This window comes from Pan troglodytes, chromosome 6 (genome assembly GCF_028858775.2).
Source record: "Pan troglodytes isolate AG18354 chromosome 6, NHGRI_mPanTro3-v2.0_pri, whole genome shotgun sequence".
Lineage (NCBI taxonomy): Eukaryota > Metazoa > Chordata > Mammalia > Primates > Hominidae > Pan > Pan troglodytes.
In genome coordinates this window covers 18,907,405-18,919,857 of record NC_072404.2, presented here as the reverse complement: position 1 = coordinate 18,919,857, position 12,453 = coordinate 18,907,405, and the positions used below count along the sequence as shown (strand labels likewise).

At 37.5% G+C, this 12,453-nt stretch overlaps 1 long non-coding RNA gene across 4 annotated transcripts in view; it reads right to left on the bottom strand.

Annotated features, from left to right (window-relative positions):
• Window positions 1-12,453, bottom strand: part of LOC134810521 (uncharacterized) — a 384,534-nt gene that overhangs the window by 218,433 nt on the left and 153,648 nt on the right. For 2 of the 4 annotated variants that reach the window (XR_010158799.1, XR_010158802.1), the window contains one exon: window positions 5,437-5,514. The exons of the other annotated variants lie outside the window; for them this stretch is intronic. This is a non-coding gene — a long non-coding RNA (uncharacterized LOC134810521). The remainder of the gene's footprint in view (window positions 1-5,436; window positions 5,515-12,453) is intronic. 4 annotated transcript variants of the gene reach the window in all.

The following is a 12,453-nucleotide window of genomic DNA, read 5'->3' as shown; positions in this document are numbered from 1 at the left end:
CAATTCTTTCCCTTTCATGGTACTCATTACAGTCAGCATTACAAAACAAAATTAAGGTTTTAGGGAAGCTATTTCACAGTGTCCCAGTGTGCAAACCAAATCAACATAACCCAACCAACGATTTGTTTCTTAAGTCTATAATTCTTTACCACAGCAGAAGGTTCATTCCAAATGTGAAATTTCATTCCAAATGATGGTCTAACAAAATTCCAAATATCACTAGCCAAAAGAAGTAATTATTTCTTTTTCCAAACCCAGACTTTTCACTAACATTATTATATATCCCTCCCCAAATACCTCCATATTTATGCAAACTACACTTTTGATTTCATGTATTTTCATTAATAACTACCCACACTCACTTTTCTCCCCTAGTGGACAAGTATCCAAAGAATACCTTTGCAGAGCAAGGCCACCTGCCACAGGACCATCATGTATATCATGGCATACCATTGTGAATCTGTCTGGAGACTTTGTCATCAGCTTTTTACCTTCATTCATCAACGCCCCTCAAATATTAGCCAAATAGATAAACTTAATGGTAGACCAGTTACAGTTGTCCCTTCCCATAGTGGATACTTAGAGGCTCTTTCTCTGGTTTGATTGCCTTTTCTTGTTCCATGAACTGTACTTCCTTTTTATACTCCGGATGAGTGAGGTAGAGAGAAAGTGTTAAAAGTCTGAGTAAATCTTGACACTATAACTACCTAATAGACAAGAAAAAACATTAAATATAAAATCCTACTTGAAACTTGACATCCATGCCCACGGCCAGCTATATAATTGGTGGCTCCCAGTGAAAAATGGAAATGCTTGGTTTCTTGTTCAGAAAGCAAGAAAAAGTGCCATTAAGTGTACTGAAATATCAAACATGTTCCTTTCTTCTGCTGCCTCTCAAGCTTTCATGGTGTTTTCTATTTGTTGCTGGGAGAGTGTAGATCCTCACAGGCACACTTGGGGCCCCATCTTGCAACTCAGTTCATGTGTGCACACAGCCTACCCTTTCTCACTAGGGGTCAAACCAAAGTGCTGTGCCCTGGCTGGTGACAGGGAAGTCCATTTCCTTTTCTCCTTAGCTGCTGCTCGAAGTACAGCAGGCAAATGATCCTCAAAAAAATTGCAACCTCTAAGCCAAGATGCCCTGACTACCTGCATAAGTACGTAAGAGATTGGCACCATGCAGTGACCATGGTCAACCAGCCTGGCCATGTCCATTCCCACTACCTCATAAACTTTCAGTGCCAAGTCCACCAAATATAGGCCTAAGGAAAGTTTTGGGACTTATCTGTTAACACAGGGCTCCATAAAGGTAAATGAGTGAGAATGGCTTTTAGATTGCAAAAGTCCCTACTTGAGCTTAGCTTTATTGCAGTTATTCTTGCCAGTCTTGCTGACTTACATTCTACTGGGATCTATTCTGTCTGGTGTTTGGAACATCCGACAGAAAAATGGAAAGAAAAAAAAAACGGCACAGTTGGCTAAAAAAGTATCATACATATCACACTGATGGATAATGTATTGCCACCATAATGTATGACACAACACATAACAATTATTGACAGAATGGATAATGTGTTTAATACCTTTAGGTAATTCACCAACCCTTGGACTGAATGCTCTGTTTACACAAACATTTTAGCTAAAGGGTAAAAACACTTTTTAAGTTACTTTTTTTAATGTTGAGCAAAACAATCCACAGGTCACTTGCTGCTTTTGTTTTAGGATCCCTCAGAATTAGGCATGAGTTAGACTGTACATTATTTATTTAATTGCTTTGGAATGGACATTTCTGAACAACAAGGGAGAAGGTGAAAATGTGTGTGTGTGAGAGAGAGAGAGAAAGAGAGATAGAAAGGGTATATCACCTTTTTTTTTTTTTTTTTTTTTGAGACGGAGTTTTGCTCTCTCACCCAGGCTGGAGTGCAATGGCCACTGTGCCCGGCCCCACCTTTTTAAAAAAATTAACAAAAATTCCATATAACTGTAGTGTAAATTATACTGTTTCAATATATGTATACATTGTGGAATGACTACATCAAGGTGATTAACACATTCATTACCTTATATACTTATTTTTTGTAATGAGAACTTTTTTTTGCTAGCGAAACAATCTTTATTGACCACATTAGCATTTCAGATGGGTTACGGATTGGCTGGAAGAGAGCTTAGTTTAACTATTCTTTTTTAAAAAAAAAAAATTATTTCTTCTGAAAAAAAAAGGGGGGGAGGGTACATGTGCAGATGTGCAGGTTTGTTACATAGGCATACATGTGCCATGGTGGTTTGTTGCGCCTATTGACCCATCCTCTAAGTACCCTCCCCTCACTCTCCGTCCCCCAACAGGCCCTGTTGTGTGTTGTTCCCCTCTCTGTGTTCATGTGTTCTTAATGTGTGAGAACACTTCATATCTATTCTCTTAGCAATTCTTAAGTATGGAATGCATTATTAACTATGATCACTATATTGTACAATAGATCTACTGAACTTATTCCTTCTAACTGAAATTTTGTATCCTCCAACCAGTATCTCCTGAAACCCCTCCCTATCACATCCCTCGGTCACTACCATTCTACTCTCTGTTTCTATGATTTGCACTTTTTAAGATTCCACATGTAAGTGAGATTATGCAGTATTCGTCTTTCTGTGCCTGGCTTATTTCACTTAACATAATGTCTTCCAGGGTTATCCATGTTGTCTTCTCCCCCATTTATTTCTTGCAAACATCCATTCAAATTGCTATTGCACTTTCTGCAATTTCTGACTGTAAGAATTCCCAATCAAAAATTCAGCTTAACATATCAGCAAAAGATATAATTTAGTTTAGAAACCACTATTATTCTGTTTCTATAAAGTTATAAACCTAAAAGTACCTCTTGAAGTCAAAATCAAAGCATTAGAAAGTAAGATCTAAGAATGAATTTGTGTAAATCATGGATGCCTTATTGACTGAGTCCCCCATACACTTGCAGAGCGCTTTCAGTGAAAACAAAAGAGAGACTAGGAAAGCTGGAGACACTTCTAATTCTTAAAGGAACTAGATTTTAATTCTGAGAGATATTTGGTAAATAAATAATGTATCAATAACAGATATTAAAGAAAATGATAGAATGGGAGACAGAACAAAAAATAACTTCAATATTTTATAACTAGTAAGTGAACTGTAACAAGAAACAACAGGAAGCAGTAAGTGGGAGGAAATTATGAGTTCAGTACCAACATATTAATTTAGGCAGAAAAGGAACTAACAATGAAGGTTATTTGGCAGTTACTGAAAAAGGAAACTTGAAAAGAACATAAGATATAATAACTAGAGTTGTTATTTTAGGTATGCCGTAAGTACAAGAAGGTAGCTGAACCATGGAAGTCTCCACTCACAGTGGAGAGGAACATTAGAGCTGAAGGTTTAACAGGAGCAACTCCAAGCCTGATGATGGAAGGAATGAAAAGGAGTCAAAAGACTTAAAGAAACACAAATAGTGTAAAAGTGAATGCACTGGAGAGGGTTTGATCAACAAGTGGGAAACATTAGAATAGAACTGATAGAATTCTGAACAGAGAAAAGCAACAGATTTAGAGCTAAGTCTGCATTTTGCATTTGATTCCAACTTCTATTCTAGAAACTCCAATCTCGCTTGATTAAGCTAAATATGTGAAATATAATGACAAAAAAAGAGTCAAAAATCAAATATGGAGTCCTTCTCTCTGTGAATTTCCTAGTATTAATAGTTCACTGATATTTACTATTTGGAGAAATAATAAGTATTACTAAAAAACACATAAAATAGGAAAAAGTATGTCTAGTATTTGGCAGTTTTTTTCTATTTCATAATATTTGGAAACCTGAGCTTACACAGAAAAAAGGTTTTTTAACTAAAAGTGGATGTTATACATTCACTAATATATAAAATGTAATAATGTTATATTTCTTATTATGATAATTCTCAAATTATCATTTTTCTGTTACTTTTTATGTTAACCACAGGGGATAGGTTGAAGAAAATACAGACCACTCCAGCCCACGGAAACAGCCTGCTTTTTAATTAATATTTGAGATCTTTGGTTTTCAAATATAATTAATAATTCAGCAGATTGATGTTTTACCACTGTTCTAGAAATTGCCCCATGGAAACCTAAATTACCTTACCTGCTATTTCAAGCACCTTGACTTAACTTTTTTTAATATTCCTTATATGTTCATGCTTCTCTTAGTTCTTGGCATTTACACCTGCAATTATATTCTGCATGCTGCCTGTAATTATCTTGCTGCTATCAGAGTCTGCATGGTTTCCCACGTTTCAGATCCACACAAGCATACTCATGATCATAATTACAGTCCTGTATTTTTGTTCAGCAATTTTAAAACCTTCTTGCTTTTAAAGCAACAAATCTTCTGTAAACAGAGCTTCTGGAACATACCCTACATAAGTGACTATCTTTTGGAATTTTTGAACCTCTTTGAAAACTGGATAAATGCCTGTTTTCCCTAGTAAAACACACACACACACACACACACACACACACAGTTTTCATACAAATTTAGAGTGTTTACTTATCCCCTGAAGTCCTTCCTTATTTCATCTAGGGACCACAGGCTATTACAAAATCTACTGCATTAGATGTTTTCCAAGTAGAAAAAACAAACACACTCGCCTTTCCTCGCATTATGAGAATTTTCATAGCAATACAAAGTATCTTTTTAGAAAAGACTCCCCTCCACGTAGCATCCCTCACTCAGTCTTACTGCGATATTTTAACACCATTAGATTGAAGGAAGTTTACAGGATGTTCCATTCTCTTTCTTATCTTTGTGCCATTTCCTAATGCTCAATGTGTCTTCTGCCCCCTTTACTCTTTAAGGAAATAATACCTCTCCTCTCCCAGTATCACCAATAATCTTCATGATCCCATATTTAATAAGTGTCTTTTGGCTCTTTATTTTACTTGACTCTGCAGTAGCATTCTATGCTGTTGTGAATCACCTGAAGTCTGAGCTACTATTCTTTCTTAGCTTCCATAATCTCCTGCTTTGTTGTTTTATGTTCCATATCAGCTGCTTCTCTACTTCTATATAATTTCATTTTCTTCACCTCGAGTAATACATGTAGTATTTCCCAAGATTGTTCACAGTTCTGCTTATCTTACTACTCCACATTCTCTCCGTAGACAATCCATGCCTATCAGAGCTTCAGCTGCAATCCACACACTGATGACTCCCATCATATTATGCATCCAATCTTGACGTCTCCTGAGCTGCATATGCATATATCCAAATTCCTCCCTAGTATTTTCTTCTGCATGTCTAAATTAGTTATTAAGTCCAACTCAATGAATGATCTTTTAGCCCTAAACCTAATCTTTTTTCAGTTATCTCAGGGCAGTGAATGCACTTCATAAACTAAAAAGCTAAGAGTTATTCTTGGGACCTTGTTGTCTTACCCTCCGTTCCACAGAATGCAGAGACTACAGCAATGTTGTATATGTTACTGCTTCATCAGCAAGGACAATCACATGGAACTGCAGTTAAGAAAGGGAAAGAGATGGAGAACCAATATGAGAATGCATTAATTGCTCCATCTCCCAGACAACTCTCACTAGTAACCATATAAATTGCATTTCAAGAGAGTTCATGCAAAAGGAAAAAAGAGGAAGAATTTATTCACATCTAATTTTCCATGAGTCAAAAAAACTAAACCTCTAACCAAGCTGAGACTCATTTTGCAGGGCTAAGAAACACAAATTTACCTCTTGGGTCACTGGAATGATGGTGAGAACCACTTCTACATCTACTCCTTGATTCCCAGATCTCAGTACTTTAGCTGTTGCAGACAGAATGTTATATATTATCTGCCAGTTTCTTACATAACTTCACTGGGGATTGTCCCCAACCTCACACCTTAATTGAGACAAGCCACTCAGGGCTGCCTCTGGACATAGGGACATAGCAATCAGATGTGGATCTTATGGACATGGACTCACTGTCACATTGCCATTGTCACAAAACATGTTCATTGCTCTGACACACTGTTGTTTGGGCTGAAAAGGTTAATAGATTATTATTCTATGAGCTTTTTGATAAAGCTCAGAGACTGAATACACAAATAGACAATGGCCAAACCATAACGAAAAACAGTACTCTAATTCACAGACTGAAGATGCCAGTCTGGTGAAGTCAAACCATAACCTCTGTAGCAAGTAGCCCAAAATGTTTAAGACTTAATCAATAACTATCAGATTCCCTAATTTTGCCTCTGTTTTCTTATCAGAATTAACTAGAGAAGCTAAATATGCTCCACCAACCAATCACATAAGATGCCTGCTTCTAGTTAGCCTGCCTTCCACTTCCCATTCCAACAGCCTCCAATCAGGATATACCTGAAGCCTTCCCTTTATTTCACCAGAAATTGTTTTCATTACCCTCCCTGCCCTTAATTATTAGCCAAACTCAATTTAAGCTGGCTGGCGGCTTGCTATACCAAGCTCTGAATGGTGGCCTTTGCTATTTATTCTAATTATTGATCAGAGGGTGATCTTGGAGACCCACAAATAGCAATCTGTTCATATGCATTTCTCCTAGCTTGACTATGACCTCTTCCAGGAAAGAAGCCTTATTTAATTTTATTTTTAATCCTTGCTTGTTAAAAATACACATGTGATCTACATTTGTATGAGGGAAAGCAGAAAATGAAGAGAAAGTAGAGTAGTATTCACTTACAATAGCAAAAATATTAGTGAGAATCAGAAATGGAACTTGGAGAAGCAGGATAAATGTATGATTATGAAAATTTATAGACATAAAATAATATTCTCAAAAATAAACTCAAAGTTGTAATAGTGAACTAAATAAAGCTCCATGGTAAAGAAGAATAAAATGGAATTTCGAGAACACTGATGACAAATGGAAGCACAGAGCTCATTTACCATGGAAACTTGTAAACATCTCCATATTTATGAACCAGTTTACCACAGAGAGTATGATTTTATCAAAAGATAAAGACAGGCCTTGGCACCAGGTGGAATTGGTTTTAACTTATTAAACTACTTTTTTTAAATTTATTAAACTACTTTTACCTCTGGTAATTTAAGGAAATACTTTACTGGTATTAACATGGCTTTATGTTTAACTAGAAGTATGATTTACTACAGGCCAATTAATAAACAGAAACTGTAACTCAACACATTGCTTGCTTAATAACTTAAAACATACTGCTAAACCTTCTCAGGTCTTCAGTATTCTCATATGAAAAGTATGCATTTGCCTCATGGTGTTATCACAAGAATAAACATTTTATAATAAATGTAAAACACCTACAATCTACTTTACCTGGCAGGCACTTAATGTTAGTTTTTATCTCCACAAAGACACCAATTAGAGAGACAATTCAATGTACCTACCCACTATTTTTGAGGTAAGACCTATAAACTCCAAGTAGCTCTCAGCTAAGACTGTTATAAATTATCACCAAAATAAGTTCTCCTTTCTTGGGCACAATTAAATACCAACTATCAGGTAATTGTTCTTCAAATATCAGTAAAGGTACATAATTTGCAGCCTATTCTTGCAGTACATAAACTTGGTAGGGAGAATACTAAATGGAATATGCTTTTTCATTGACATCATTTACATACAGATGTTTTACTTCCCAGGTCCAATTGTTTGTTTGTTTGTTTTGAGAGCCATAATCTTTTTTTTTTTCTACCCCCACGAGATGAAGTCCCACTCTGTTGCTCAGGCTGGAGTGCAATGGCACCATCTCAGCTCCCTGCAACCTCCGCCTTCCGGGTTCAAGCGATTCTCCTGTCTCAGCCTCCTGAATAGCTGGGATTACAGCACACACCATCATGCCCGGCTAATTTTTGTATTTTTAGTAGAGACAGGGTTTTACCATGTTGGCCAGGCTGGTCTCGAACTCCTGACCTCAGGTGATTTGCCCACCTTGGTCTCCCAAAGTGCTGGGATTACAGGCGTGAGCCACTGTGCCCAGCCAAGAGCCATAATCTTTAGCCTAAATAAATGTTGACAACATGTTCGTGATTGACTTCAAAGTCTTTAGTAATAATTATCATCATAAGATTTCCATAGCTGTTACTGTCAAAACCCCTTCACTTTCTGCCTGGCAGGTAGAAGAGTTTGCATTTAGAGCAGAGGTACTGGTGACTAGCTCAAATGAAAAGGTAGAGAGAGCACACAGCATGCAAGGCCTCTGAGCCATTCCTTCAGTTCCGTATCTTCTGGCTCTAACGTTATTTCTATTTGGTAATTCAACAAGAAAACTATTCATGGTGAAGCAGGAGCTGATGTGATCAACTGGAAGAAAGGGTATCAATGATGGAAGATGAAATGAATGAAATGAAGCGAGAAGGAAAGTTTAGAGAAAAAAGAATAAAAAGAAACGAACAAAGCCTCCATGAAATATGGGACTATGTGAAAAGACCAAATCTGCGTCTGATTGGTGTACCTGAAAGTGACAGGGAGAATGGAACCAAGTTGGAAAACACTCTAAAGGATATTATCCAGGAGAACTTCGCCAATCTAGCAAGGCAGGCCAACATTCAGATTCAGGAAATACGGAGAACGCTACAAAGATACTCCTCGAGAAGAGCAACTCCAAGACACATAATTGTCAGATTCACCAAAGTTGAAATGAAGGAAAAAATGTGAAGGGCAGCCAGAGAGAAAGGTCGGGTTACTCACAAAGGGAAGCCCATCAGACTAACAGCGGATCTCTCTGCAGAAACTCTACAAGCCAGAAGGGAGTGGGGGCCAATATTCAACATTCTTAAAGAAAAGAATTTTCAACCCAGAATTTCATATCCAGCCAAACTAAGCTTCACAAGTGAAAGAGAAATAAAATACTTTACAGACAAGCAAATGCTGAGAGATTCTGTCACCACCAGGCCTGACCTAAAAGAACTCCTAAAGGAAGCACTAAACATGGAAAGGAACAACCGGTACAAGCTGCTGCAAAATCATACCAAAATGTAAAGACCATCGAGACTAGGAAGAAACTGCATCAACTAACGAGCAAAATAACCAGCTAACATCATAATGACAGGATCAAATTCAGGTATAACAATATTAACTTTAAATGTAAATGGACTAAATTCTCCAATTAAAAGACACAGACTGGCAAATTGGATAAAGAGTCAAGACCCATCAGTGTGCCGTATTCAGGAAACCCATCTCACGGGCAGAGACACACATAGGCTCAAAATAAAAGGATGGAGGAAGATCTACCAAGCAAATGGAAAACAAAAAAAGGGAGGGGTTGCAATCCTAGTCAACATTAGACAGAACAATGAGACAGAAACTTAACAAGGGTACCCAGGAATTGAACTCAGCTCTGCACCAAGCTGACCTAATAGACATCTACAGAACTCTCCACCCCAAATCAACAGAATATACATTTTTTTCAGCACCACACCACACCTATTCCAAAATTGACCACATAGTTGGAAGTAAAGCTCTCCTCAGCAAATGTAAAAGAACAGAAATTATAACAGTCTCTCACACCACAGTGCAATCAAACTAGAACTCACGATTAAGAAACTCACTCAAAACCGCTCAACTACATGGAAACTGAACAACCTGCTCCTGAATGACTACTGGGTACATAACGAAATGAAGGCAGAAATAAAGATGTTCTTTGAAACCAACGAGAACAAAGACACAACATACCAGAATCTCTGGGACACATTCAAAGTGTAGAGGGAAATTAATAGCACTAAATGCCCACAAGAGAAAGCAGGAAAGATCCAAAATTGACACCCTAACATCACAATTAAAAGAACTAGAAAAGCAAGAGCGAACACATTCAAAAGCTAGCAGAAGGCAAGAAATAACTAAAATCAGAGCAGAACTGAAGGAAATAGAGACACAAAAAACCCTTCAAAAAATTAATGAATCCAGGAGCTGGTTTTTTGAAAGGATTAACAAAATTGATAGACCGCTAGCAAGACTAATAAAGAAGAAAAGAGAGAAGAATAAAATAGACGCAATAAAAAATGATAAAGGGGATATCACCACTGATCCCACAGAAATACAAACTACCATCAGAGAATACTACAAACACCTCTATGCAAATAAACTAGAAAATCTAGAAGAAATGGATAAATTCCTCGACACATACACTCTCCCAAGACTAAACCAGGAAGAAGTTGAATCTCTGAATAGACCAATAAGAGGAACTGAAATTGTGGCAATAATCAATAGCTTACCAACCGAAAAGAGTCCAGGACCAGATGGATTCACAGCTGAATTCTACCAGAGGTACAAGGAGGAACTGGTACCATTCCTTCCGAAACTATTCCAATCAATAGAAAAAGAGGGAATCCTCCCTAACTCATTTTATGAGGCCAGCATCATCCTGACACCAAAGCCGGGCAGAGACACAACCAAAAAAAGAGAATTTTAGACCAATATCCTTGATGAACACTGATGCAAAAATCCTCAGTAAAATACTGGCAAAACGAATCCAGCAGCACCTCAAAAAGCTTATCCACCATGATCAAGTGGGCTTCATCCCTGGGATGCAAAGCTGGTTCAATATACGCAAATCAATAAATGTAATCCAGCATATAAACAGAACCAAAGACAAAAACCACATGATTATCTCAATAGATGCAGAAAAAGCCTTTGACAAAATTCAGCAACGCTTCATGCTAAAAACTCTCAATAAATTAGGTATTGATGGGACATATCTCAAAATAGTAAGAGCTATCTATGACAAACCCACAGCCAATATCATACTGAATGGGCAAAAACTGGAAGCATTCCCTTTGAAAACTGGCACAAGACAGGGATGCCCTCTCTCACCACTCCAATTCAACATAGTGTTGGAAGTTCTGGCCAGGGCAATTAGGCAGGAGAAGGAAATAAAGGGTATTCAATTAGGAAAAGAGGAGTCAAATTGTCCCGGTTTGCAGACGACATGATTGTATATCCAGAAAACCCCATTGTCTCAGCCCAAAATCTCCTTAAACTGATAAGCACCTTCAGCAAAGTCTGAGGATACAAAATCAATGTAAAAAAATCACAAGCATTCTTATACACCAATAACAGACAAACAGAGAGCCAAATCATGAGTGAACTCCCATTCACAATTGCTTCAAAGAGAATAAAATACTTAGGAATCCAGCTTACAAGGGACGTGAAGGACCTCTTCAAGGAGAATACAAACCACTGCTCAATGAAATAAAAGGGGACACAAACAAATAGAAGAACATTCCATGCTCATGGATAGAAAGAATCAATATCGCGAAAATGGCCATACTGCCCAAGGTAATTTATAGATTCAATGCCATCCCCATCAAGCTACCAATGACTTTCTTCACAGAATTGGAAAAAACTACTTTAAAGTTCATATGGAACCAAAAAAGAGCCTGCATCGCCAAGTCAATCCTAAGCCAAAAGAACAAAGCTGGAGGCATCACGCTACCTGACTTCAAACTATACTACAAGGCTACAGTAACCAAAACAGCATGGTACTGGTACCAAAACAGAAATATAGATCAATGGAACAGAACAGAGCCCTCAGAAATAAGGCTGCATATCTACAACTATCTGATCTTTGACAAACCTGAGAAAAACAAGCAATGGGGAAAGGATTCCCTATTTAATAAATGGTGCTGGGAAAACTGGCTAGCCATATGTACAAAGCTGAAACTGGATCCCTTCCTTACACCTTATACAAAAATTAATTCAAGATGGATTAAAGACTTACATGTTAGACCTAAAACCATAAAAACCCTAGAAGAAAACCTAGGCATTACCATTCAGGCCATAGGCATGGGCAAGGACTTCATGTCTAAAACACCAAAAACAATGGCAACAAAAGCCAAAATTGACAAATAGGATCTAATTAAACTAAAGAGCTTCTGCACAGCAAAAGAAACTACCATCAGAGCGAACAGGCAACCTACAAAATGGGAGAAAATTTTCGCAACCTACTCATCTGACAAAGGGCTAATATCCAGAATCTACAATGAACTCAAAACAAATTTACAAGAAAAAAATAAACAACCCCATCAAAAAGTGGGCAAAGTATATGAACAGACACTTCTGAAAAGAAGACATTTATGCAGCCAAAAGACACATGAAAAAATGTTCATCATCACTGGCCATCAGAGAAATGCAAATCAAAACCACAATGAGATACCATCTCACACCAGTTAGAATGGCAATCATTAAAAAGTCAGGAAACAACAGGTGCTGGAGAGGATGTGGAGAAATAGGAACACTTTTACACTGTTGGTGGGACTGTAAACTAGCTCAACCATTGTGGAAGTCAGTGTGGCAATTCCTCAGGGATCTAGAACTAGAAATGCCATTTGACCCAGCCATCCCATTACTGGGTATATAACCAAAGGACTATAAATCATGCTGCTACAAAGACACATGCACACGTACGTTTATTGCAGCACTATTCACAATAGCAAAGACTTGGAACCAACCCA